Source organism: Vulpes vulpes, chromosome 8 (assembly GCF_048418805.1).
Source record: "Vulpes vulpes isolate BD-2025 chromosome 8, VulVul3, whole genome shotgun sequence".
Taxonomy (NCBI): Eukaryota; Metazoa; Chordata; class Mammalia; order Carnivora; family Canidae; genus Vulpes; species Vulpes vulpes.
In genome coordinates this window covers 106,361,737-106,386,856 of record NC_132787.1, presented here as the reverse complement: position 1 = coordinate 106,386,856, position 25,120 = coordinate 106,361,737, and the positions used below count along the sequence as shown (strand labels likewise).

Below are 25,120 nucleotides of genomic sequence, written 5' to 3'. Positions count from 1 at the left end.
TAGTAATGACAGTTATTATTTCTAAATAGCAGAATTATGGATGATTGTCATTTTTTATATTTTTAAATTTCCTACAAAAGCTACATAATTACGTGTATACCCAGAGAAATACAATGCATTAAAAAAAAAAAAAAAAAGGATGCAGCCTCTTGTCTCAACCAAGTTCTAGATATTTTTTACCAAATCCAGGCCTAGGTTCCTCTCTGGCTCTTGAGCAGACAAACTCCACGCCCTCAGTGCTATCTTATCAATTGAGCTATCCTGCTACCACCAGGTGACCGCAGAGCTCTTCTACAAAGTCGCGAAGTAGGGAATATAACATGTCTTGAACTTGCTGTGGGGGAAGGATCACACCGTGGTTCTGAGAATCCTGTTCATCCCTATCTTGTATTTTGCCTTTGGCTTAAACCTCTGAAATAAAATTTTCTCATTAGAGCACTACGAATGGTGCTAGAAATCTACTTCTAGGGAACAGAGCTGATGGCTGGCACTAAAAGAGCCCCCTCACCCCACCTCCTGCTTGCTTTGTCTCACCTGTCCCAGGGGAGGAGAAGCAAAGGGACTGAAGAAGCCTAGGGCCCTGAGCCGTTCAGAGACAGGAACACAACACTGAGGCCAGGGCTCCCGGAGCACCGGGCGGGCGGAGGCTGGGAATCCACAGTGGCCATGGGACAGGAGTCCCTTCCAAGGTAAGGCCTCACGCAGCTCCTGCATCACGACAAAACAAGGACATGGGAGACAACAGAAATCGAAGTAATCTATGAACTAAACTGATTGCCCAAGTATGTAAATGTACCTAAAATGCTACTGTCATGAGGCATAACACACGCGTACACACACGTGCCCACAATTGGCAGGAATGCAGGGTTTTGCTCGAAGTCAGGGAGACTCCTTTAATGGGCAGACGTTCTGTACACACTACGGGCTGGCTGAGGCCCAGCAGGGCCAGTGAGGTGACCGAGACGCCCCCCTGGGTTCTCAGCATTGTGTCCACCGCCTGTGTTCTTCAACGTGCAATCTGCCATGATTTACCTGCAATAATAAGACATCTTTAAACATTATTTTCAGCAATTTTCCTTATAACCACCCCACCCCACCCACCTATTGCCCTTCAGCACAAACCAGCAGACCACAGAGCGTGGCCAAAGGCGAAGATCACTTCTAAATTATCCTTGAAGGTTTTTAGAAGGCCTGCGTGTAAACAAAAGAGACAGTGAAAATGTTCAGATGACTGTCGGTGGCGCGGATTCCAACTGCTGGATCACTTCCTGGATTTTCTGTGCAAAAAACGTCAAGTCGAAAATGAGAACTCCTGTTTACAGATGGGGGGGGGGACAACTTTCAAAATGCTCCTTGTGTCATTAGATTAATTTGCTATGCACCTCAGGGCAATTATATTAGTGGCAAAGCTATTCTTGCAACCTCGTCCCCTAGCAGGCACTGTAATTAGAGGAGCCCACATCCCCACAGACACAACCTCTGCAGACTGGAAGGCAGGGCCCATTACGTTTACCCCGAGCACCTCTGACGCTCGCTCTCTCTCTCTCTCTCTGCTGAGAAAGAGGCAAATGTGCACTCTGAAAATTAACACAGCCAGAAAGGAAACATCCCACAGGGTGAATCAATACCCAGCAAAGGATAATGGGATTCCTGTTCAGGCAGCTGTGTCCTGCCCCCTCCCATTAGCACCTGTCAGCGAGAGCAGTCAGGGCCGGTCAATGGGCAACTCGCCTCACAGCTCAATTCTCAGGATGATCATTAGCTCCAGCGACTCCGAGGCACCCCATGCTGCCAAATAGTGTCCTTTTCTCCTTAAATGCAGACAAACAATGACTTCTCCTCTAACAGCTGGCACAGACCTTGTTAATCTCTCTTGTTTCACTCCTGTTTTGCCCTTTGCACAGTGTGTAAGAACAGATCGGCGGGAAGGTAGAAATTAGGTTATTCAAGTTAATTTCGGGACACGCTCTACTCAGAGGCTCAGAACCCATCTAAGTTGGCATGCATCACTTAGAGGTAATCACAGGATGGAAATAATGCCCCACTGACCGTGTCAGCTGGTAAATGATCAATATCCTCTTGGGAGATTTTTAATAAACATTTGCTAAGAAGACGAATGAATGATCCCACATGACTGAAAATCCCTCTGTCCCTGTCCCTCTGTTTCTGCCCCTCCCTCCCTCTTTTCTGTCCTCCTTTCCTTCTTTCTCCCAGTTTTTCCATCCTCCTCTCACTGCAAAGTACAAGTGGGTAGCCACTTCAAGGGAACCTGGGCACTGAAGTCAATCCTGAAGAGGAGGAAGAAGAGGAAAAACAACAGGCCTACAGGTCAAGCTGCTTCAGAAATACCTGCATGCTACAGGGCCAGGGATTCCGACCTCTCCCAGGAATGTATAACGTGCTAAGATTCTCACCCAGATATGTTATATTCTATCCAAGAGAATCACGAAGGTATGTCTAGACCAATTGGGTAGAGGCGATCCGGTGTTTTCATTTTTGTCTTTTTTAACTGACTGCTTTCCTATCAGCATTGTGTGTGTGTGTGTGTGTGGACTGACAATTAGGCACATCTTATTCTTTGGGAAGATCGGGTCAGTTCACAACCGAGAGGAAATCGGCGAAATTGCAGAATGTATTAACAATGATTATTTCACTACGCTCCCCTTCATATATTCACTCATTCATTCACAAATATTTATTGAGCACCTATGGAATGTCAAATGCTTCTACACAAAAAGAGATCTCACAGATTAGCTGGGGGAACCTACTGGGGAAGAGAATAGATTAGTAGGGTAGGTATTTTCACCAAATCTGATCATTTCTAAAGAACTCTGGAGAGTGGAGACCAAAAATCCTCAAATCTTCTATTGACAAACAATGTAGATGAAGCTTGAACCTCAACAACTCGCCACAATGAAAGGTTCTGCCTCTGGAGCATCTAGAAAATTTTTCTTTCTCCATCTCTTATTGAAAAGGTAATGCACATTCATTCTGAAAGTATAAATTTAAAAAAAATAAAAAATTAAAAAAATTTTAAAAAAAGAAAGTATAAATTAAAAACAAGAAAGAAAAAAGTTTCAAATTGCCTGTAATCACCATCCAGAACTTTTGGCAATTATCTTCCACGTATATGTGTATGTGTGCGTATTGTCCACGTACACGTGTGGCATGTACGTACGTGTGTATATGTGGTGTGTGTTAATGTGGGTTTTCTCTTCTATCTGAACCATCTGAAATTGCTAGTATCAAACCATTTTGACATCATTTGACAAAATAGCACTTTCATATGGCTCAATCTAATATTTCAGATAGATTTAAAGAAATGGGACTATAACATATATACTATTTATATTCTGACTATTTTTCATTTAACTGTGTAAAATAGTGTCCTTTTTCTGAGGTTAAGCATTTTAATAGTTTAAAATTAAACAAACTAAATAAACTAATTCCCAATGGCTCAGCATTTTCCATTATATGGGTGTCAGATAAATGTTTAAATATAGCAGACTATCTAAAGAAAAACTTTCTGATTTTCCACATTTTAACGTTGTTATGAAAAGCATCCATATCTCAAGCTTCTTCCAGTCATAGCATTGATGCTTTGAAGTCAAATGTGCAAGATATACTCTCCAAGGGAAGAACAAACACAACCACTTAGCATTTTGTAAATTAAGCTCAATTTCTGAATAACGCTGATAAATCAAAGATTGTTAGCACATACACTTGACCCCGGCCTCCCACAAAATTAGTTCTTGCAATCAACAGCTTCTATTGCCTAAATATTTACCTTCCACCATCACCAAGTTACATACTGCCATCTATTTGTTGAAATATTCTCCCTGACTTTACAATGCTCCCCCCCCCCACCCCAGTCAGGGACACTGACACTGTTACAGACACGTGGGGCAGTGCCCTCTGACCCATGACAATATCACCAACTACATAAGCTAAAATATGCCTCCCGAGCTACCAGGATAGGGTGGGACCCTAATAAGTGAAACTATAAAAAAGAGTTGGGGCCACACGAAGACAAAACAATGAGGGAGACATTCATTTAGAAAACATTTCTAGGATCATGCTCTGAAAATCGGAAGTAGAGTTAATTCTTGTTCCATTAAAGCAAGAGCTTCACGAGGGTACAGTGGGGGGAACTCTGCAATGAATGCATCTCAGCTTTCCCCAGGAAATATTACACAGAGATGAATCACCAGCCTTCCATATGCTTTGCCACATTTCACCAAGCACATGATGGAAAGCAGCTCAGAAATCCCCCACAGTGTTAGGTCAGCTCTCAACTAGCCCTATCCATTTTGAAAATGGTGGAAATGGGCATTCCGGTGGTAAATCTCATGTTCTTGCCATGGTATGCTTTCACCTGGTTAAAAATAAAACATGATTTTTTTCTAAAGCAATTTCAATTCCAACAAACCATAGAGAATGAAGATTCTGAAAAACAACTTCAATTGAAAAATATTTATTAGCAAAAAAAAAAAAAGAAAAATATTTATTAGCAGAGTTAAATTCAATCGTATACATATATGGAGAGATTTTAGCCAAATAACCTGAAACTTCAGTAGCAGATACAACCTGCATTTTCTTATGCTCTGAAAGTGGCACTCCCAGTTATCCACATTTCAGGCAACACCCATTTCCTTTGGAACTTTGAGGCTGATTTCATTGCCCTTTCTACGTCTCATCCAGAATTGGGAGGGAGATACTCAGATGTTTGTAAATAGAAGGCAGCAACTGAGAGAGAATTATAATAATTTACACGTTGATAATACTTGCATTTGAAATTTCAAAGAGCTCTGCAAACTCACCAGTACCATTTCCCTCATTTTTGTTAGGAAAAAATCTGGAGCACACCCACCCAAGGGAGTAAACTAGCTGCAAAGTCAACAATAGAAGCAGAAAGTCCAGAGGCTTCTTGGTGAGCTCCCCGTAAGTGGCCAAGCACAGAGAATGCATCATTAGGGCTGACGCGCCATTGGGACAACATGTACGTAAGCCCTTGTGAGCACGTGGAAATCACTGCTGGTCCTGGGAAGAGTCTTTTGTTGTCCATGAGATGATTAATCACATGTTCACAGCTGGAGATTAAACAGACCCAAAGAGGCAGCCATTGTCACCTTTTGCCATCATTCCAACAGTGTAATAAACAGGGGATACCAGAAACCGTTCCTCCTCCACATGCCCAGCTGCTTCTCCTACCCACCCTCTACCGAATGCTCAATACTAATTATATTTTAAAATGTCAAATGCTATTTATTTTGACGTTAAAAAAATGTCTTTGGAGAGTCAAAACAGTATCTTTAAAGACGAACAATCCTGATAGTAAATTTGCAGCTTTGAAAGTCAACATCTATTTCTCCCTTTGCTCTGCTGGCGGGTTTTGAAATCTTCTGCAGAAACAAGAAGCGACACTGATCCTCAGAGGTGATGTTTCCATACAGCAGCCAAAACTAAAACTAGCACTCCCATGGAAATCTTCTAAAAGATCACCCAAATAGATATACACGGTCACATGCACATCAGAGAAATCCAATCAACATATGCTAAATCCATTTTCTGTTTTTCAACCAATGTAGCAAATTACACACAAAGTTGGTTTGCTCTATAGGACTGTTTAATCTGTTGGGACAAATTGGGCCTGCTGTCTGTTTTTGTAAATAAACTTTTTTTGGCACCCAGCCACACCCATTCATTTATAGATTGCCTATGGGCTGCCTTCATGCTCCGACAGCAGCATTGAGTAGTCAAGACAGACACCTTACGGACCACAAAGCTGAAAATTTACTATCTGGCCCTTTATAGAAAATGTTTTATAAACTCCGGTTTAGTCTATGAAATGGATTAGCCACAAAACATCCTAGAAAATTACAAGAAAATAAATCACCATGTGGAGTAGATTTAGGAGAGGCAACATGACTTAAAAATACCTCTTGTAAATAATAATAATAATAATAATAATAATAATAATACCTCTCGTGTTGATGGGTGCCACCTATCACATCTACTTACCTCCACCTGCGACCACGGAAGCCTCCCCTCGGTGAGCACCTAGTACAAGGCTTCTGAGCCATCCACCTGTGCCATGAAGGAGTCATATCCACAAAAGCCATGCAAAATAATCATGAACCCACTGCTGGGCAAACACCTCCCACATCACAGCCCAGCCTAGCCCTGGACAATTCAATGTGTCCTTTAACACCAGGCAGGAATCGGCTTCCCTGACCAACTTTGACCAACAGAGTTATTTGGCAGATAGTGGGAAAAAGCCATCACAGGACTCCTTGGAAAGGCCTCCCACCCCCTCCAGCTCTCTCCCAGGGCTCGGTAGCCAGGTCACCTTCATCTGTAGCTCAAGGTCACTGTCTTGACACTTCACTCTCTAGTCACCATTTCCAGCCACACACAGTCCATGCTGTCAGAACTTCTCTCTTTTCTGGTTCTTCTCATGAGCACATAGCACAGTAAAGCACGCCCCAAGAAGGACACAATGGGGGGGGAAGCATCTCAAGGAGTGAAAGCACTGTGCTCTGTAGTTGTGGCTCTAAGCCACGACACTTCCCCACGGCCACATCTCATTCTGACCCTGACCCCACCCCACTACCAAAAGGTGGTAGGGCTCCATGCAATCAGCACTGGACTGGGACTCGGAGGGTCAAAGGTCTAGTCTAGTCTCCACAGCTATCTGTGTCTCATGAGCTCTGGGAAATTATCTAGTCTGTGTGGGTCTTGTTTCTTCATCTATAAAATTTCCTCATCAAGAAAGGGCAATAGTAATTCCCCTTTCTGAGATTAAAGGCCACTGAGAATCCAACAGATTCTTTAGTCTGTTTCTCTAACAACAACAGCAAAGTACATAAATATTCTGTGACTTAAGAGACCAGGGGAGAATAAAAAGCAGGTGGATTTCAGGTCATTAAAATCGTCCTGCATATTCATGACAGAGCTTGTACTTTGTCCTGAAGACAATGAAATCCCCATGAAAGCTTTTTAAACAGGGCAATGATATTACCATATTTGTGCTTTAAGAAATTAGAAAATTGTCAACACTGCAAAGAATGACTTGTAGATGTAGGGAGGTGCTATGGTCAGGGTGGAGAATGGGAGAGAGAGGGAATAAAAAGACAGAGGGAGAAGGACCCAAGGGAAGGTATCACTTTTTGGGACCACTGCTTATCTAGGTGTAGTCCATGACCAGCAGCAGCACTCCACCTGGGAACTTACCAGAAATGCAGAATCCCATGTCCCACCACAGACCTTCAAAATCCACACTTTAACAAGATCTCCTGGAGATTTGCACTTTAAGAGAAAAGTGCTGGGCTACATTTTAGTTAAGAGGCATTAGAGATGCTAAAGGAAGAACTCAAATTACTGCAGTACAAGTAGAAAAGGAACAAGAAATGTGAGTTATGCGCAAGGGAGAACTGACCACATTTGATAACACTTGACGTGAGAAATGCAATAGTGAGGAGATCAAGGAAATGCCCAAGATTCCAGCTAAACACTGGGGACAGAGGTCCTGCCATTTGCTAAAATACGGAATACAAAGAGAAGAGCAATTTTGGAGATATTATCAAATTCCCCTTGTGACATGTTAATGCCAAGTGCCTATAAAATTTTGCTGGGGTCAGGTCCAGTGAGCACTTTGGAAATATAGGTTTAGAGTTCAGCAAACAGGCCCTTGGTGAAGAGAGAGGGTTGGAAGTCAAGGTAGGGAGCCAGTACTTGAAGCTGAGGAAAGTGGTGACATTGTCCATAAAAATAAATAAATAAATAAGTAGAGAGGGTAAGATGATAGAAGAAAAAGAAAAGAGAAAGGCATGAGAAAGAAAAAGATATGCAAACTGTAAGAAAACCCCAAATTAAGGTGAAATTAAAGGGAAAAGGAGGAAGTTGGTTCACTCAAAAGGACTTCTACTATCAGAGAGGCAGAGCCTGCTGGTCGACCTACTCCAACCATCTGCTCTGGCTCTGTCTCTTTCTCACCCTCTGGTTTTAGTTCAGCACATGGCTGCTCAGGCTCCACTGATAAATACCTCCATGGTCAAGTGAGATGAGGACGAGAAGTCTCCTACCTAGGAAACTAGTGCTTTCCCTAATAAGAGCAGGTACCATGAAACAGTAGTGGAGCAGGATAAAGTGAACGGAAGGTCAGGAAAGAAGATGAGAAGATTAGACTTTCCAGACTCTCCTTTTACAAGAAAGGAGATGGGGAGAGGAGGGTCCTACCTTGAACAGCAGGATTTTGTTCTGTGTTGTTTAGCTTAAGGACTGTATAATTTAATATGTTTATGGACTAAGAGGAAGGCGTCAAAGAAAAGCAACAGGGAGAGCCCAAAGACACAGAATGGATGCGAGTGGAGGAACCAGAACCTGGCGGGGAGTGGGGGAGGGGTGAAGAGAACAGGTAGGGGGCTCACCTTGGACAAGGGGGTGAACACATAGTGCCTACACGGATTCCAGGCACCAGGGCTCCATTATGAACCATAAAGCAGGTTAACAGAGTGACAGGGTAGTCCCCAGTGTAGCCAAGGCACTGAGGCAGTTGGCCAAAGGTCCAATACGGAAATGATATCTAGAATGGAGGCTGAGTGTCCAGGTACCTGAATGGCATTCCGAAGAATCCCTGCCCTTCCTTTGCATTCTGCTTCCTGGGACATCAGTCTCAAGCCATCCAGGGCAACTGAGAAACCTGAGCTGTCTTTGAAAAAGCTTTTGCACGTGTTTGCAAAAATCACATTTGCCTTCGAATTCGACTTTAGCTCCTTAGCACATAAACCAGTCCAATGTTGTTATACCTACATTTATACAAGATGTAGAAAAAGCGTCATATTTCATAAAAGGTGAAAAAGCCTGGAAACCAAGAGAACAATGACACTGTCAGAGGCGAAAGTGCTTTTCGAAGTTGACAACTCACTATTTACAATGGAGCTCATTCAGGAAACCTTCAATGATTCGTATGGAAAACAAAATCAAGAAATTACTTTGTCAGAATGTGCAAATTTAACCTCTAGGGATTTGGGGAGGGGGCAACAGGAGCAGTTCTGTAATTACAAGTCGCACGGAGGTACTCCGTTCTTGGCAGTGATGAGATTGTGCAAATTGAAAAGTATGTAGTGACAGTTGGTGGCAGAAATCCTAGAGAAAACGAAGCCTGCCAGGTACCAATCCGTGCATGACAAGATCATCACAAATGCATGGATGACTCACATTTTTTTTCCCCTCACAATTTAATGCTGGTTCCACAATATGTGATTTTGGAGATTTTGTGCTTCTAGCTCGTGTCACACATGGTCTCTATCCCACTCCCCTCTCTCAGGTCAAAGATTCAGGGGGCGAAGAACAATGACAATATTTGGGAGATTCAAATGTCATTTTGGGAACTCTACAAGGAGCTAAACTCTTCTGGTTTTGAAATTCACAATAAGAAATACATCAAAAAAAAAAAAAAAAAAGAAAACCCAAAATTAAACAAATGAGAAGTGGCACGTGTTAAGCATCATATTAGCAACAAACGTTGACGGAAGCCCTTATTCCAAGTAAGGGGAAGAGCTTTGTGATTCCATGTATTATTTCAACAGATATTGATGAGGCACCATATTAGCTGCTCCCGCGCTGTCACAAAGCACCACAGCCTGGGGTATAAACAATGAACGTTCATTCTCTCACAGGTCTAGATGCTGGAAACCCAAGATCAAAGTATCCCCAGAGTTGATTCCTTCTATGGGGGATAATCTGTTCCAGCCCCACCCCACTTAGCGTGCAGTTATATGGGACTAGGGCTCACCCTGATGATCTCATCTTCACTTGGTTCCCTCTGTAAAGACCTCATCTCCAAATAAGGCCACATTCAAAATACCAAGGTTTGGGATTCCAACCTATCTTTTCTGGGGGGAAGGGAAGAGGGACACAATTCAACCCTTAACAGGTACTTCATTTGACCTTGGCACTATACTAGGTACTGGGTAGATAAGAGTGAAGAAAAAAGATCACCCTTGTCCTCACAGAGCCTACAGTAGGGGCACTCAGATAATTACCCAAATAATCACCTAACTACATCTGCGATAAGAGCTATGAAGGGTCACGTAACAAGGCAGAATGGAGGACAAAAACAGTCTAGGGGTTGGGACACCCTCCCCCAGGAAATAACCCTGAGCACGAGTGTCTCAGGTGGCAAGGACAGGCTGTGTGAGACTGGTGGGCACGGGGCACAGATCGTGGCAAACTGAAGAAAGGGACAAGTGCTGGAGCATGCGTCTCAGCCATAGTCACAAAAATGAGAAAAAGAGCTCCCGCTTCTCACTGGGTGTTCTCTTGCCTCCCCACAGTCTCCCGTTCCCTGGGCTACTCACTCCCACTCCCTCCCTCTCTCCTTTTGTAACATTCAGAAGTGTTTAGTTTTGTATTTTCTTATTTTTCAGGAATACATTCAAGAGCTATCCAAAGCTAACAGTCTGTCTCTAGAAACAGTGAGTGCCCCATGCCCAAGTTCCCAGAGACCACTTCCTAGGAAACAGCCTTGACTCACCCCTGTCCCCTAAATTAGGTGATTCATCACTATGTCCTAGCATCTCCCATGGCTTTGTCATTAAAAGCCTAGATTCTGGATTCAGAGTGCCTGGTTTGGAGTCCCCTCTGCTTTTTGTTAGTGAGAGAGTCTTATCCTTCTCCACTGTAAAACAGGAGTGATCAGGATACAGTTCTCCAAGTGCTCCACATCACAATTTGTTGTTAGATCAAATGAGTCTGTGCATGTAAGGCACATAGAACTGTTCCTGATATAGAGTAGACACACAATAAAAATTGGATATAACGGCACTTAATGCAAGTACCTACTGCTTTACATGCCTCTTCCACTCAATTTAAAATTTTTTAAAGACCATTTTACCCAGTGCCTAACAATGCACATCAAAAATAATATATGCACAGTGGCACTTGGGTGGCTCAGTCCATTAAGCAAGTGACTCTTGATTTCAGCTCAGGTCATAATCTCAGTCACTAGATTAAGCACCACATGGAGCTCCACTCTGGGTGGGGATCTTGCTTCTTGAAATTCTCTCTATCCCTCTCCTGTCTCTCCTCCAACTCATGTACTCAAACTCACACACACGAGCTCTCAGTCTCTCTCTCTCTCTCTCTCTCTCTCTCTCTCTATCAAATAAATAAATCCTAGGGGCACATGGTGGGGCTCAGTCAGTGAAGCATCTGCCTTCATCTCAAGTCATGATTCCAGGTTCCTGGGATCAAGCCCCATATAGGCTCCCTGCTTAGCAGTGAGTCTGCTTCTCCCTCTCCCTCTCCCACTCCCCCTGCTTGTGCTCTCAGTCTCTTTTTCTCTCTCTGTCAAATAAGTAAAGACAATCTTTAAAAAAAAATTAAAATTAAATAAATAAATCTTGAAAAAAGTAGTATGTGCACAATAAATACTTAACAGATGGATGAATGAACAAATGAATAATGTATTCAAGCCATTCTTGAAACATCATAGATGCATTTCTGCCTCAAGTGAGAGATGGCTGAAGTGCAAAGACTAAGGCTCTTTATAACTTTAAAAATCTGTTCTTTAAAGATTTGTGTTATTTACATTTTATCAACCCATGGATTTGTAGCTTAAAATATAATCTGACCCACAAATGCACAGGCCACAGTTACTGAATAAACTTTGTTCCTACTTTATTTAAAGTGTTTTCAGATAATAATGATAGCTTCATAGTTTTTTTTTTAATCATGACCATAAATAGCCAAGAGACATTCTGAAAGCCCCCTTGTGAGAAGGCCCCTGGATCAGTCAGATGTGCTCTATTAAGTATTAGTATATCCCACAAAATGTGTTAGGTGTTATGGACAATGAAGTTCTTAAGGAAGCAACAGTGATGCATCATTAAGCACCAAGTACCAGACCTTGCACTCTCTCCTTTAATCCTCATACAATCATGGGAGATATATTTTATCATCACACAATAAAGGAGCAGAAAGATGCAGAAACTGGTTCAAAGCCAAGTTCCCCTCTAGAGCCCTTCCTTCCAATTGCCATTCTGTTTTTATCTTGGAAGTGTATTTTTTAGTCCCTATTTCAAATCTGGTTCACAAAGGTATACAACTGGTTTATTTTGATGCCATGCAATAAAACCCCCTCCCTTGCCCTGCGTCAAAGTTATTGAGGGGGAAAATGTACACTAAGCTCAGTACTTGGTGGCCTCCAGCGGCCCAGGAGATGGGGGGGAAAGTTGAAACTCAGCCACTAGGGAGTAGGGGAGAGCCACCCAGGCTGAAGAGTAGAGGGTTTGGGTGAAGATGACAGTCCTTCAGGTAGGGTCTGTCTGGCTATTCCCTGTGTAGACATGGTGGTCCTGAGTATACCAAATTCATCCCAGATGCCAGTGAATTCAATTGTTGTATCTCTAAGACATTCCACATCTAAGAATCAGCAAAGATAATTGACTAAAGCTGGAGACAAAAGGATAGATGATCTTGATTTACTCAGGGAAAAACTGAAACTAATGACCAACCTATGTGTTCCAATATAAGTAACCAGAAATACACAGGCTAGCAATGGTGTTTTTAAATGTCTTCCAATTTGAGACTAATTAATGCAAAAATCATATAATCCTCTCTGAACATACCAGAAAATAGACAGTAGATTGCAAAAATCACATTTGGATAATCTAATGTGCCTAGATTGTGCCCAGGAAGAAATCTGATTGACTGAACCTACAGCCCATCTTACTGATCCAGGGGCCTTCTCACAAGGAGGTTTTTAGAATGTCTCTTTACTTTTCATGGTCATTCTATTTCAAAAAATGTACCTTAATTATTATCCTAAAATACCGTAAATTTTAGAACTGAAAAATACAGTAGCTAAAATAAGTACATCAATGAATGGAGGATAAAGTGGAAAGAATGTGTGAATTTGAAGACAAAACAAAATTAGTTACCCAATTTGAACAACAGGTTGAAAATAGACTGGGGGAAAAAAATGAACAGAACCTTAAAGACCTATGAACCTGAAACAAAAGTTCTGATATTCATGTCATCAGAATCTTGGAAAAATAAACAGAGAAGGCAAGGTTAACAAGGCACTGAGAGAATAATGAAGAAATAATAAAATCTCCAAACTTGGTAAAAAAAAAAAAAAAACCATTAACATACAGATTCAAAACACTGAGCAAACCTCAAACACAGTAAACCCAAAGAAATCCACATCAAGACACATCATAGTCAAGGTCTCAAAACTAAAGACAAAGAAAAAAATCTTGAAAGCAATGAGAGAGAAACAGCACTTCACCTACAGGGGAAAACAGTGTGAATGGCAATAGACTTCTGATCAGAAACCACAGAGGCCAGAATGAAGTGACACAACATTCTTCAAATGATTGGTGGGGGTGGGGGTGGGGTAGAAAAGGAATTGTCAACCCAGAATTTTTTATCACGCAAAAATTTCCTTCAGGAAATAAAAAGAAATCAAGCATTCTCAGAGGAAGGAAATTAAGATCATCTGTAACCAGCCAACTACTCTGAAAAGGGGTTAAAAAAGTTTCTGTGGGGGATCCCTGGGTGGATCAGTGGTTTGATGCCTGCCTTAAGCCCAGGGCATGCTTCTGGAGACCTGGGATCGAGTCCTGCATCAGGGTCCCTGCATGGAGCCTGCTTCTCCCTGTGTCTGGGTCTCTGTCTTTCTGTCTCTCTGTCTCTCTCTCTGTGTGTCTCTCATGAATAAATAAATAAAATCTTTAAAAAAATCCACCCATATTAAAAAATCCACCCATCTTTCTATGAACAGAAAGATAATGATAAAAGAAAGAATCTTGGGACATCAGAAAGGAAGAAAGAACAATATAAAGCATGAAAATACAATCAAATACAATGCATTTCTCACTCTAAGTTTCCTAATTTATGACTGACAGTTGAAAAATTAGAACACTGTCTGATACACCTATTATGTATATGTAGAAGAAATAGTTGAAACAACTATATTGTTAATGGAGAATGGTAAAAGGAGGTAAGATTTCCATACTTGACTTGAACAGGTAAAATGCTGACACCAGTAGCTTATGATAAGCTGATGATAGATAGATAGATAGATAGATAGATAGATAGATGATAGATAGATAGACTGAAAGATAAACAGGCAGAATGATCAATCAAATTATAGCAATAATTAACATAGCCATGAAAAGAAATGCACTCAAAAACACTATAAATAAACTAAAAGGTAAGTCTAAACATATCCAAGTTACCCACAGGGAGACAGGAAAACTAAAACAAAAAAACAGCAGAAAATAAACAGAACAGAAAAAATAAAATGGCTGACTTCATCCCTAACATGTTAATAATTATATTAAATATAAATGGTCTACATACACCAATTAAAGACAAAAAATTGGTGAATGGATGAAATACATGGGCAGCAAGATCATATCAATTGATGGAGACAATTTTTTTTTAATAAAACTCAACACCAATTCAACGTAAAATCTCTCGGAAAAATAAGAACAAGCAGGAAAACTTCCTCAACTTGGTAAAGAACATCTACCAAAAACAACCTACAGCTTACATTATACCTAGTGGTAAAAAATTGAATGTGTTTCCCTAAGACTGGGAACAAGGCAAGAATGCCTGTTCTCACACCTCTTCTTCAACACAGTGCTGAAAGATCTAGCCAATGCAATAAGACAAGAAAAAGAAATAAAAGGCACACAGATCAAAGAGGAAGAAATAAAACTAATCCTATTTGCAGATATCATGATTAACTATGCAGAAACCTCCAAGGAATCTCCAAAAACTCCTAACATAAGTTAGTTCATCAAGGTCAAAGGATACTAGACAAATATTAAATTGCACTTCTGTTAACTCTCAATGAACTTATGGACACGGAAATTAAAATACAATACAATTGTGCATATTTGTGTCTCGCAATTTCTGAGTTTTCTGTTGTGCTTCATTGACCAATATGTCTGTTCTTCACCAATACCACAATCTTGATAGTAGCCATATAATGTCTTAAAATTGTGTATACACTGAAAACAGTGTCAGTTTCTTAAAATCTAAACATATAATTACCATACAACTAGCATTTGCACTCCTGAGCATTTATCCCAGAGAAATGAAAACTTATGTTTATTTAAAACCTATATATCAGTGTTCATAGCAGCTTTATTCGTGGTAGCAAAAATCTGGAAAGATCCCAAATGTCCTTCAGTGAGTAAATGTTTAGACACACTGTGGCACATCCTTACCACAGAATACCACTACTAACAACAAAAAGAAACACATGCCATGTGTTGAATTCATACATGCCATGACCTGGAAAAACCTCTAAAGAGTCACTTTGAGTGGGAACAAAAGCCTATCCCAAAAGTTACACACTCTAAGATTCCATTTACATAATATTCTTGAAATCCCAAAAGTTACACCCTCCAGTACATAAAATTCTTGAAATCCCAAAAGTTACACACTCTAAGTTACATACTCTAAGATTCCATTTACATAATATTCTTGAAATGACAAAGTTAGAGAAATGTAAAACAGATTCGTGGTTTTTGGGGATTGGAAGGTGGCAGGGGGAAGTCAGTGTGGACAGAAAAAGGCCACATAAGGGATGCTTGTGGTGATAGAGACATTCTGTATCTTGACGGAGTCAACGTCAATATCCTGATTGCAATCTTACACAATAGTTGGGTAAGATGTTACCAATCAGGAAAATGGGTCCAGGGTACATGGAATCTTTCTGCATTATTTCTAATATATGAATCTATAACTCTCTTAAAATAAAAAGCCTAGTATAAAAGAGCATAATTTTTTTTAAAAATACAAAAGATTCATAGACTACATAGTTATCTGTTTACTTTTGTCTCCCCATCCCTCCTACCAGAATGCAAGTGACAGAGCCAAGGCACTCTACATTTTGATCACTTATATGTCTCCCACATCAAGCAGTCTGGAGGGCATGAAACACTCAAATCTCTGTGGGATAGGTCAAGGCAGGGGTGCTGACCGCGGGGCAACGTTCAGAGAGCAGGGTACGCCACATTGGAATTTAGGAATAATCTGACGTGCTTGCAGTGTGCCTTAAATTCACGCTGCATGGCTCACACAAGCTATGCCTGGCTCTGATGCTGAAGTCTTCAAGAACCCTGGAGATAATGTCTACCTGGTACTCACCACCACTGTCTAGTCTTAGGAAGCGTGTCACCGAATGTGTCTTTTGAAAATATCATTAAAATTATACCCTACGATATAAATGACAGTCAACATTTATTGGGCACCCACAGTGTGCCAGGCAAAACACCTCCAGTCATTCAGGATATCAGCTATTTGATACCATCCCCAAAGCGCTTGGCTCTTTTCCTATGGAAGCGATAAAGTTAGGAATATTGTTATTCTTGTTTCAGGAAACTAAGGAGGAGAGACATCAGGTAATTCACTGAAAGTTACAAGCTGCTACGTGCCTGAGGAGGTATCCACACTCAGCTCCCAACGCCTAACCCCTAGAAACCACTGCATGGTGTGGCCTCCCATAGCATGAGACAGAGCTACGGGTGTCCCTAAACTACATCCCCATATAAAGTATACGATATTTTGGCAGGAGCTGTTCAGTGTTTTATGAGTGTTTCAAAGCCTGCCCTTCCCTCCGTCTCCTTTTCTCTCCTATTTCTCCAATCCTCTTTTGACAGGAGCTAATAGTCAACAGACAATTGTTAATTCGGAGCTTATATAAATATAAACACCAACTTTGTAAACCAGAAGAAACTAGAAGGAGACTGTCCAGGCCGTGAAAGTAAATAGAGCCTTACATAGATCCTTTCCCACCCTGTTTTGGTAAATGAGATGTTTTTAAAACTGCAATGGAAATTAAAGTCTTCTTATCCCATAGAATTTGTATTTTGTGATATTAAATACAACTGACTGATGAGTCCTGGGGTCCAACAAATGTCACTGAGTGACTTTATTGTCATAGGAATTTTCAAAAATTCTTCATTATTTAAAATACCCACAGAAGGGGTGCCTGGGTGGCTCAGTTGGTTAAGCATTTGCTTTCAGCTCAGGTCACGATCCCAGGGTCCTGGGATCAAGTCCTGTGTCCAGCTCTCTGCTCAGCAGGGAGCCGGCTTCTCCCTCTCCCTCGCCAGCCTTCCACCCTGCCTGTGCTCTGTCTAATAAATGAATAAAATCTTAAAAAAAAAAATAACCTCAGAGTCTAAGGACAATGAGTCCTAAGGAAGGGCTTTCATTCTGAGGAGGGAGGAAAAAGATGAGGACTAGAACAAATTAACTGGGTAAGGAAAAAAAAGAAGCTTAATTGTTACATGGGAAAAGTGGTATGAGCAGACTCCACCAGGGAAAGATCTAGAAGGAGAAGATTTAAACTGGGGAAATGCAGAGGTTGCCTGAAGGGAGGGCAAGAAGGGATTTGGAAACAAAGAATGTGGACCCCCCCTGCTGTTTAGAGAGCCTCATCTGGAAAAAAGACAGATGTGTTTTAGAGAGATTTTTGAGGTTTTGCCTTATGCTACACAAGGCAAACCGTTTCCTGGGTCCCCCCACAAAATCCTTAGTGAAACTCCCACCTTGGAGGTGCAGCCTTGCAAAGCCAGAAGCTTGCTGCAACCCAGTAACTATTATGAAGAGAGTTTAAATTCTAAGACATGGGCAGGTACGTCTGTTCATTAAAAGACTTAAAAATTTTTAGTACGTGTCTTAAAAAAAACAGTTTTATTTATTTGTAGTGACATGAAATTTAAAATTAAACCATATTAAGTCATTGATTACAGCTCATTTAGCTTCCTTCTGAAGCCTTTAAATAAAAGACCACCTCACTACTGTATTAAAACCTATTTTGATTTAGAGGGATTAATAAGAATAAAATCACACACACCATGGGCTGTTTGGCAGGGAGACTATAGCTCCTCCGGGCCTGTTCCGCAGAGCTCTCTCGACCGCGGTCCCAGGCCCAGGAAACAGTGAGGAGCCTAGAGGCTCACCTGTGAGAACAGAACACCACTGGCCACAGATCACAGCAGAACCAAATGCAAGGAACAGGCTTTATGCGAGGCTCTAAGTACTTGGAACACGAGAGCTCACTTGAGTTTCTCAGCAAACCTTCCTAGGGCTGCCCTCAACCCTCGCCCATGCGGATTAAGAAATAGGCCTAAGACCTACTCACTTCTAAGGTGACACTGGAAATCAAACTGAGGTCAGACTTTTCCCGATATCCCATTTAATTTCCTAGATGACTCCAAAACAGGACCTGGCTCACCCTGCGAGTCACAGATTAAGTGCGTCCTGATTTCTCCTCCTGCAAGCAAGGAGCCAACTGTGTGAGATGGGCTCTCTCCTTGAGATGAATGCAAACATCCCTGGGGCACCTGCCACACTCATTCCCAAAAGAATTAAATTTGCATAACTGAACCCATCTTTCCTGCCAGTGAGGAGGAAAATCCTCCCCAGTGGTAGAACCTGACACCTCCAGTCACTCAGGATATCAGCTATTTGATACCATCCCCAAAACACAGACGTGGGAAGGTTAGGGCCTTTGAACTTGAATATTTATTTCTTCTCAGTTACTTCTCAAAATTAAAAAAAAGTAATCCTTCATTGGATAAAGGGTTAATAATGGATAATACTATCCTATTAATATTAACAGTGGATAATAGGGAGCAAAAAAAAATTTTAAGAAAGCTAAATAAATAAATAAATAAATAAATAAATAAATAAAAGCTTTAAAGAATCAATTTAATTCTCCAGCAACACATTTAAATGTTTTTGAATATTTTATTTATTTATTCATGAGAGACACAGAGAGAAAGAGAGAGAGAAAGAGACATAGGCAGAGGGAGAAGCAGGCTCCATGCAGGGAACCCAATGTGGGGCTCCATCCCAGGACTCCAGGATCACATCCTGAGCTGAAGGCAGATGCTTAACCACTGAGCCACCCAGGTATCCCTCCAGTAACACATTTAAAGAGTCTGGGTAGAAGCCACCTCCTTTCAGATGATCCAGCACCTCAGAATGCTTTCATAAGGAGCTACTTTTCCTCACTTGGTCCACTTGCTATTAACCACGGTAAAGGACTCATCTTTGCTAAACGCAAGCCCCTAAGTTATTTTCCAAAGCTAGAGCTGCTGGAACCCATTAGTCATAACTCAATGTTGATACACAGATCTCATTTCCTGAGATTTTTCCCAGTGAAGTCCTGACTCTGAAGCCCCAACCCTTCTCTGAACGTGCTCCGATCTGTTCTCATTCCCTTCCCCGCCACCCCCCGAACCAGTAGGGGATGGGGATGGCACCCGCCCCCCTTCGTGGTCATCTAGCCCAAGAGCAGAGGTGGGAGGGTTGGCATCTCCCTCATCATTATTACATTGTAGTGTCCTCCTTCCAGGCCACTCAAAGTCACAGGAGAACCCGTGAGTCCAGGAATATGGGAGGCCTCTGGACACTGCAAACAGCTCTACAAACATAATGTGTCATTATTTTTTTAAGATTTTTTTTTTAATTTATTTGAGAGAGAGAGTGAGAGAGGGACAACATGAACACAGAGGGAGAGGGAGAAGCAGACTCCCCGCTCAGCAGGGAGCCCGACACAGGGCTCGATCCCAGGACCCCAGGATCACGACCTGAACCAAAGGCAGACGCTTAACCGACTGAGTCACCCAGGTGCCCCCATAATTATCATTATTATAATCATGGTACCTTTATTTTTTCATACCCCATTCTATACGCTCTCCTGAAATCCTCATTCGCCAGCTTTCCAAGGGCGCCGCAGATCTAAACTATGGATGTAAATATGCTGGATTTTGTTCTGTCATTTTAACTTGATGTTCCAAAAACCTTGAATGAAACCAGTATCTTTACAAACATTTGAGTTTTGCTGTTATAGAGACCATATAACTTAATGTCCAGAATGCTACAATTTTGTGAGTGAAATGCATCATTCTTAAAAACTACGCGAGCAGCTGCTATGAGAACAGAGACAGTCCTGAGCAAAACAGGCTGTGTAGACGTGCTGACGACGAGCCTCCTGTTGCTGAAACTCTATTTCAATACATGCATTATTTCACAATAAGAAGAGAAAAGCTGATTAATTCTGTGCCTTATTTTGTTTTCTTTCTCATTCCTTGGCATTCGTTGTGCAGGTGTTTGTAGAGAAGAGAAAATTCTTCTCTGGTCACTTCCACTGTTTTTATCGCTTTGGTCTATTTTTTTTTTTTTCCTTATGTGAGTTAGCTCCTGCCTAAATTGCACGACTTTCTGTTTCTTTCTGCCAATACTTCCTTAATTGTGTCTTCATTTTTTTTTGACTAATGTAGAAATGTTATACCGTAGGTGTTTTTGGAACCATGTCACTTCCATTAGGTAGGGTATCTTTTATTTTAAAAAAGCTAGAGTTGCTATTTTGAGATCTCATTGTATGGCATTGAATATGCTCATTGCTCACTTGTTTTCACAAAAGTATCCTTAAACCCAGGCTTCTGGGTTAGGACACACCTGCACGGAAACATTGTGTTCCAGCCAAAAGTGTGTGAGGGGGAGAAGCGGGGAAAGACCAGCAAGCATCACATGAGATATAAGGAAGCAGGTGGACCTTCCCGCTGGGGACCGTTCATGGAGCCTGACCTGGTTTCAGCCTTTTTACATGATAAAGGGATTTTATGTCCTATGAAAATCACTTGAAAAAAACAAGTTTGGTGAAAAATAACAAATAAGGTGATGAGACTTTCACTGAGACATGTACATGGAGATTAGATCTGAGGAAAGAATATACGTGGCATAATTTTACCAAGGACCAGCAAGTACAAAGAATAGTTTCACAATCTTGCACTCCCCCTCCCAAAAAAGTCACAAAAGGATGTAATATTTTATAACTTATAAACAGAAACAAATGGAATGTGTTTCCCTGGGGGGTGGAGGGGTGAGGGGTGGGAATGCTTTAAAACAACTGGGCTTGTTTATATTCACGCTAACACTCCTCTCCAGGTAGGTTTGCTTTTTAATCCCACTCAAAAAAAAAAAAAAGTGATAAAAGAAGTAATATTATTAAGCCAGAAATAAGCATGCTGAAAAAACTGTTTTAGTAACATGGGGAGGGCTTATTGTATAATACTGAGTGCAAAACACAGAATTCAAATTAAATAAATAAATAATGCAATTTTAGGAGACACGATTTACACACACACACACACACACTTTCAGCAATCTCCCTAATCTCTCTCAGCAGAGACTAGAGATGAGTAAAATCAAAACATTCATGATGGTTGCCCTTGGGTAGGACAAATGGAGATTTCTTTTTTCTTAGATTCCTTGTACTTTATAGAATTCTCCACACTTTCTTCCATGAGCATATATTTTTAAAATACTTTACTACAAACAAACAAACAAACAAAAAAAATGGACAGGAAAGAAAACCACAGCAACCAAAAGACTAATGTCTCCCTGAAAGCATTTTAAATGAAAACTTGGAAGACCAGCATCTCTCTGCTGCTTGCCACTTCCATTCCCCAGCGGAAAATCTTGGATATTTTATAATTACAGGAACCCCACATACACGGGTATAAGAAAGTTCCTCTACTGACATGGGAAACTCCATCAGACCTGCAAAGTCAGGGTGGGCGGCTTTGGCTAGAAGCCTCCAGCAGTGCCAGGGAGACGGGGGCACGTCTTCCCGGCCTCGCAGCAGACAGAAACGACCTACTCCTCGCGTGAGAAAGCGCCCAGCTTGCTGTCGGCGGCTCACATTCTTTGGGCCACATGTCAGAAGTGCTGGATCCTTGCGCTAAGCCTGCAGGTATGCTGTGCCAGTCACATGCCCCGTCCATCACCTGCATCCTCCTGCGGGAGCGCGCACACTGTTTCAGGCACATCCTGGATGGATTGCATTTCAGAGCCACCCCCTCCGCCAGCTACAGGAAACATGCACTGTTTGCAAAGACCCACGTAAGTCTTCCTACTAAAGAGGGACGTGCTATCAAAATAGCCACCACCATCCCTGGGTGTTCTATGCATCTAGAAGGATTCAAAATCTGCCTGGATTGGCAGTTTCTTCCCAGTGGTGAGGCTTATATTCATCCAGCTACGTGCCACGTGCTGCATTCATTTTTGTCCATGGAACAGCTGAGCCTCTTAGAGTTCCAGGAAGCAGTTAGTGGAAGGGTTCCTCTCTCCAGCCGCTGCCCCCACTCTATTTTAATGATAGACAGGGACAGAAGGAAGGCAGAGTGACAATGAAGGCTCCTTTGTCAAAGGAGAGAATAGCCACAATAACGTCCCTTTGCAAACCTCACTGGTCTCCTGGCGTTCATGAATCTCATTAGTATGTGCAGGTGTGTGACCTCCCGACTCCCAAGGTTTTGATATGTAGAGGTCTTAGAGGGGGGTATTGCATTTACTAAAAGGGGGCGCCCTCATTGTTAACGTTCTCCTGCCTTTCTGTTGGAGCCCAGGAAAAGCTACAAATCGAATGGGATGCTCTTTCCGTCACCCCAGACCAGCTCGGCCTGAGCACACCTAGACCATCGACACCCCTCTGCTCCCAAAGCATAAACTGTGTCGATGAGCTCTCTCAAAACCAACTGGTTCTGGTCATTAAAACTGAAGCGACCTGGCCAACTTGGGTGAGCGACTCATCACATCCACGTCTTGGAGATAAATAAACTAGGATCACGAGGTCAACGTTGTCAGCAAGAGAGAGGGAGCTAGAATCTAGTTCTCAGAAATGCTTGTGGCATCAGTTCCTGGCTGCACCACTAGCTTTATAAAGAGACACCAGTGTTCACCAGGGCTATTTCAGACCACACACCTGTCCTCTCAGCCTCCTCTTGGGCACTTACCACACCCTTTTTTTGATCCATTCTTCATATTCCATGAGTACACCACAGCCTACTATGTTTGTTACTCTGACCAAGACTTGGGTTCCTCATCTTTGAAATGGGGTAATAATAATAAAATGGGACAGTAATACCTATCTTGAGGGACTGGTAAGATTGTGAGAGGCAGCAAATGCACGCCATGGCTACTGTGCTATCCTCCCCACTAGAAATAAAGCTTATTTCTCTTGGGTGAAACGTCTCACTGCTCGCATATTCCCTACTGGGTTTAGTTTTCCAGTTCGGTGTTGTTGCTTGGTTATTATTTTTTAAGACACTAAAATAATATTTAATAAAACCCCCATTGGCTGGGTACCATGGATGTGGATCTAAAGCATCACAAAAGGGGCCCACGATAAAAGCCAAGAATCCTGATTAAGTGTCTCACTGGTAGTGAGTGCTGGGTAAATGCTCATCTGTGGAGTTGGGTGAAGTCAGGTGATGATATGGTACAAGGACAGTGAGGACATGGGGAGTGGTCACAACTGGAAGGGAGCATGTGGGGGTCATCTTGGCACTTCATCATGCAACCCAGGGCCCTGGGGAAACTGGCTCTGCAAGACGCTTCAGTAGGCTGAGCCGGTGAATACAGGAGAGGATGAGGCAGGGGGTCCAGGGGGCCCTCCAGTGCTGAGTCAATGTCTCCATGAAGGACAACCAGCAGAAGTATCATTTTCAGAAAAAAAAGCACTTGGATTCAATAATATATAGTTTGTCCAATTTTCGCTGAGGCTGGTGGTTGGTATTATTTTATTTATTTCAGCCCTGAACACAACTACGTGGGACTCATCCCGGTCAGCTGAGCTTGTTCGGACATAGGATGCCCATCAGCCCATGCCGTGGGCCTCCCAGCACAGGATGCCTGGCAGCAGTGAGGAACCCAGGCCTGGAAGTGTGGACCCTGGGTGTATGGCTCCTAGACAAAGGGCCCCAGGGTGTGGGAGCTGCCACAGTGCCCCCAACAGGTGCGGGCCTGGGCAGCTGGGACCTGGTCTGGTGTCCATTCTGCTGCCCGCCGCCCTCCCCACCCGGGCCCCTAGGGCCGCTCCTCGAACCCTCCCCACAGGTCCACACGACCACATTGAGCTAGCACATGCTTCCACGACGCATCCAGGAGGCGATGGCACTTGGGTCTACAATATGGAGAGGAATGCAACCGCAGCTTGGCTCTCCGCCCCCTGCTAGCATGCAAGACAGTCACCCCATTCCCGAGCTGGAAGCCCCTCCAAGGTCCCCTCCGGCGCTCGGGCTTCCCAGATGCAGAGGCTCAGGCCAACTGGTCGCCCGGCCACCACGGCGAGGCGGACAGGACAGTGGGCAGACGAGGCGCCAAAGGCTGCAAGGCTGGCAGACGCTGCCTCTTCACCAGGCTCTTTCGAAATCATCAGATGTTATATTTAACGCTGTCACACTCGGGCCAACAGCCGGCACACCAGACAGAGCCGGCTCTGAGACTTCCCACAGAACTTCAAGCGCGGTTCAGATGCTGGTTTAGGTCACAGTCTGGAAGCACCCAGAAATAAGAAGTCATGATGCAGCAGAAACAGACACCAGCCCGTCGATGTGAGAATAGATCTATTTATGGGGCTGTGGGCCGGGCACTTTGCACCCAAGAATTCGTGAGGTGGGAAACCAAGCTACACCAGCAAGATCCTCGCCGGCTCTTTAAGAAGCAAGAGAACCGGAGTCTGGACTCGGTCCTGTCTGCTGCCGAGGCCTAGGGGTCTTTGGTTTGGTTCACTCACCCTAACTGCTCCTTGCACAGCCGCGGCCTTCCGATGCAGCTGGGGCCCCGGTACCAGGACCCCCAGACCTTGCGGAATGCCTGGGCCCTGTCACTAAGGCTGAAATGGGATGAGCAGGTGAGGAGAACCCTCTGGAAAGTGGGAGAGCCCGGGGACAGAAAGAGACTCCGAGTAGCAGGTGATTCGAGGGACCTCCCTGCGCTGTGACGTTGCCCTGGCTCTGGGCATGTCGTGCTCGATGACAGAGCACAAGCCATCGTGCCAGCAGACAGGAGGGGGGCAGACAGGTCAGGAGCCGCTGTGCCTTCGCCAGCCTGTGTGCTGCTCACACGGCTCCCTCATCCCTCCCCCGTCCCTTTCCAAAAGCTGCCTCTCCCTCGAGGATGAAGCCATTCACTGCTGCTTCTAGAATCTTCTCCGTCTATTAACAGGAACCAATTTCCCAGTTCTCCGTGTGGACCGTTAAACCCCTGAAGGAAAGGACCCCTCGCCTCCCCTCAATGG

The 25,120-nt window shown here is 43.0% G+C and overlaps 1 long non-coding RNA gene across 3 annotated transcripts in view; it reads right to left on the bottom strand.

Moving 5' to 3' along the window:
* The window catches only part of LOC112927791 (uncharacterized), a 51,355-nt gene that overhangs the window by 1,492 nt on the left and 24,743 nt on the right, over positions 1-25,120 (bottom strand). The window contains exons 1-3 of one of the 3 annotated variants that reach the window (XR_003236630.2): positions 1,690-1,748; positions 797-1,032; positions 535-708 (exon numbers count right to left, since the gene is read on the bottom strand). This is a non-coding gene — a long non-coding RNA (uncharacterized lncRNA). Of the gene's footprint in view, positions 1-534; positions 709-796; positions 1,033-1,122; positions 1,485-1,689; positions 1,749-25,120 lie in introns of those variants that run through there. The other 2 variants (XR_012003253.1, XR_012003252.1) reach the window with 2 other exon arrangements.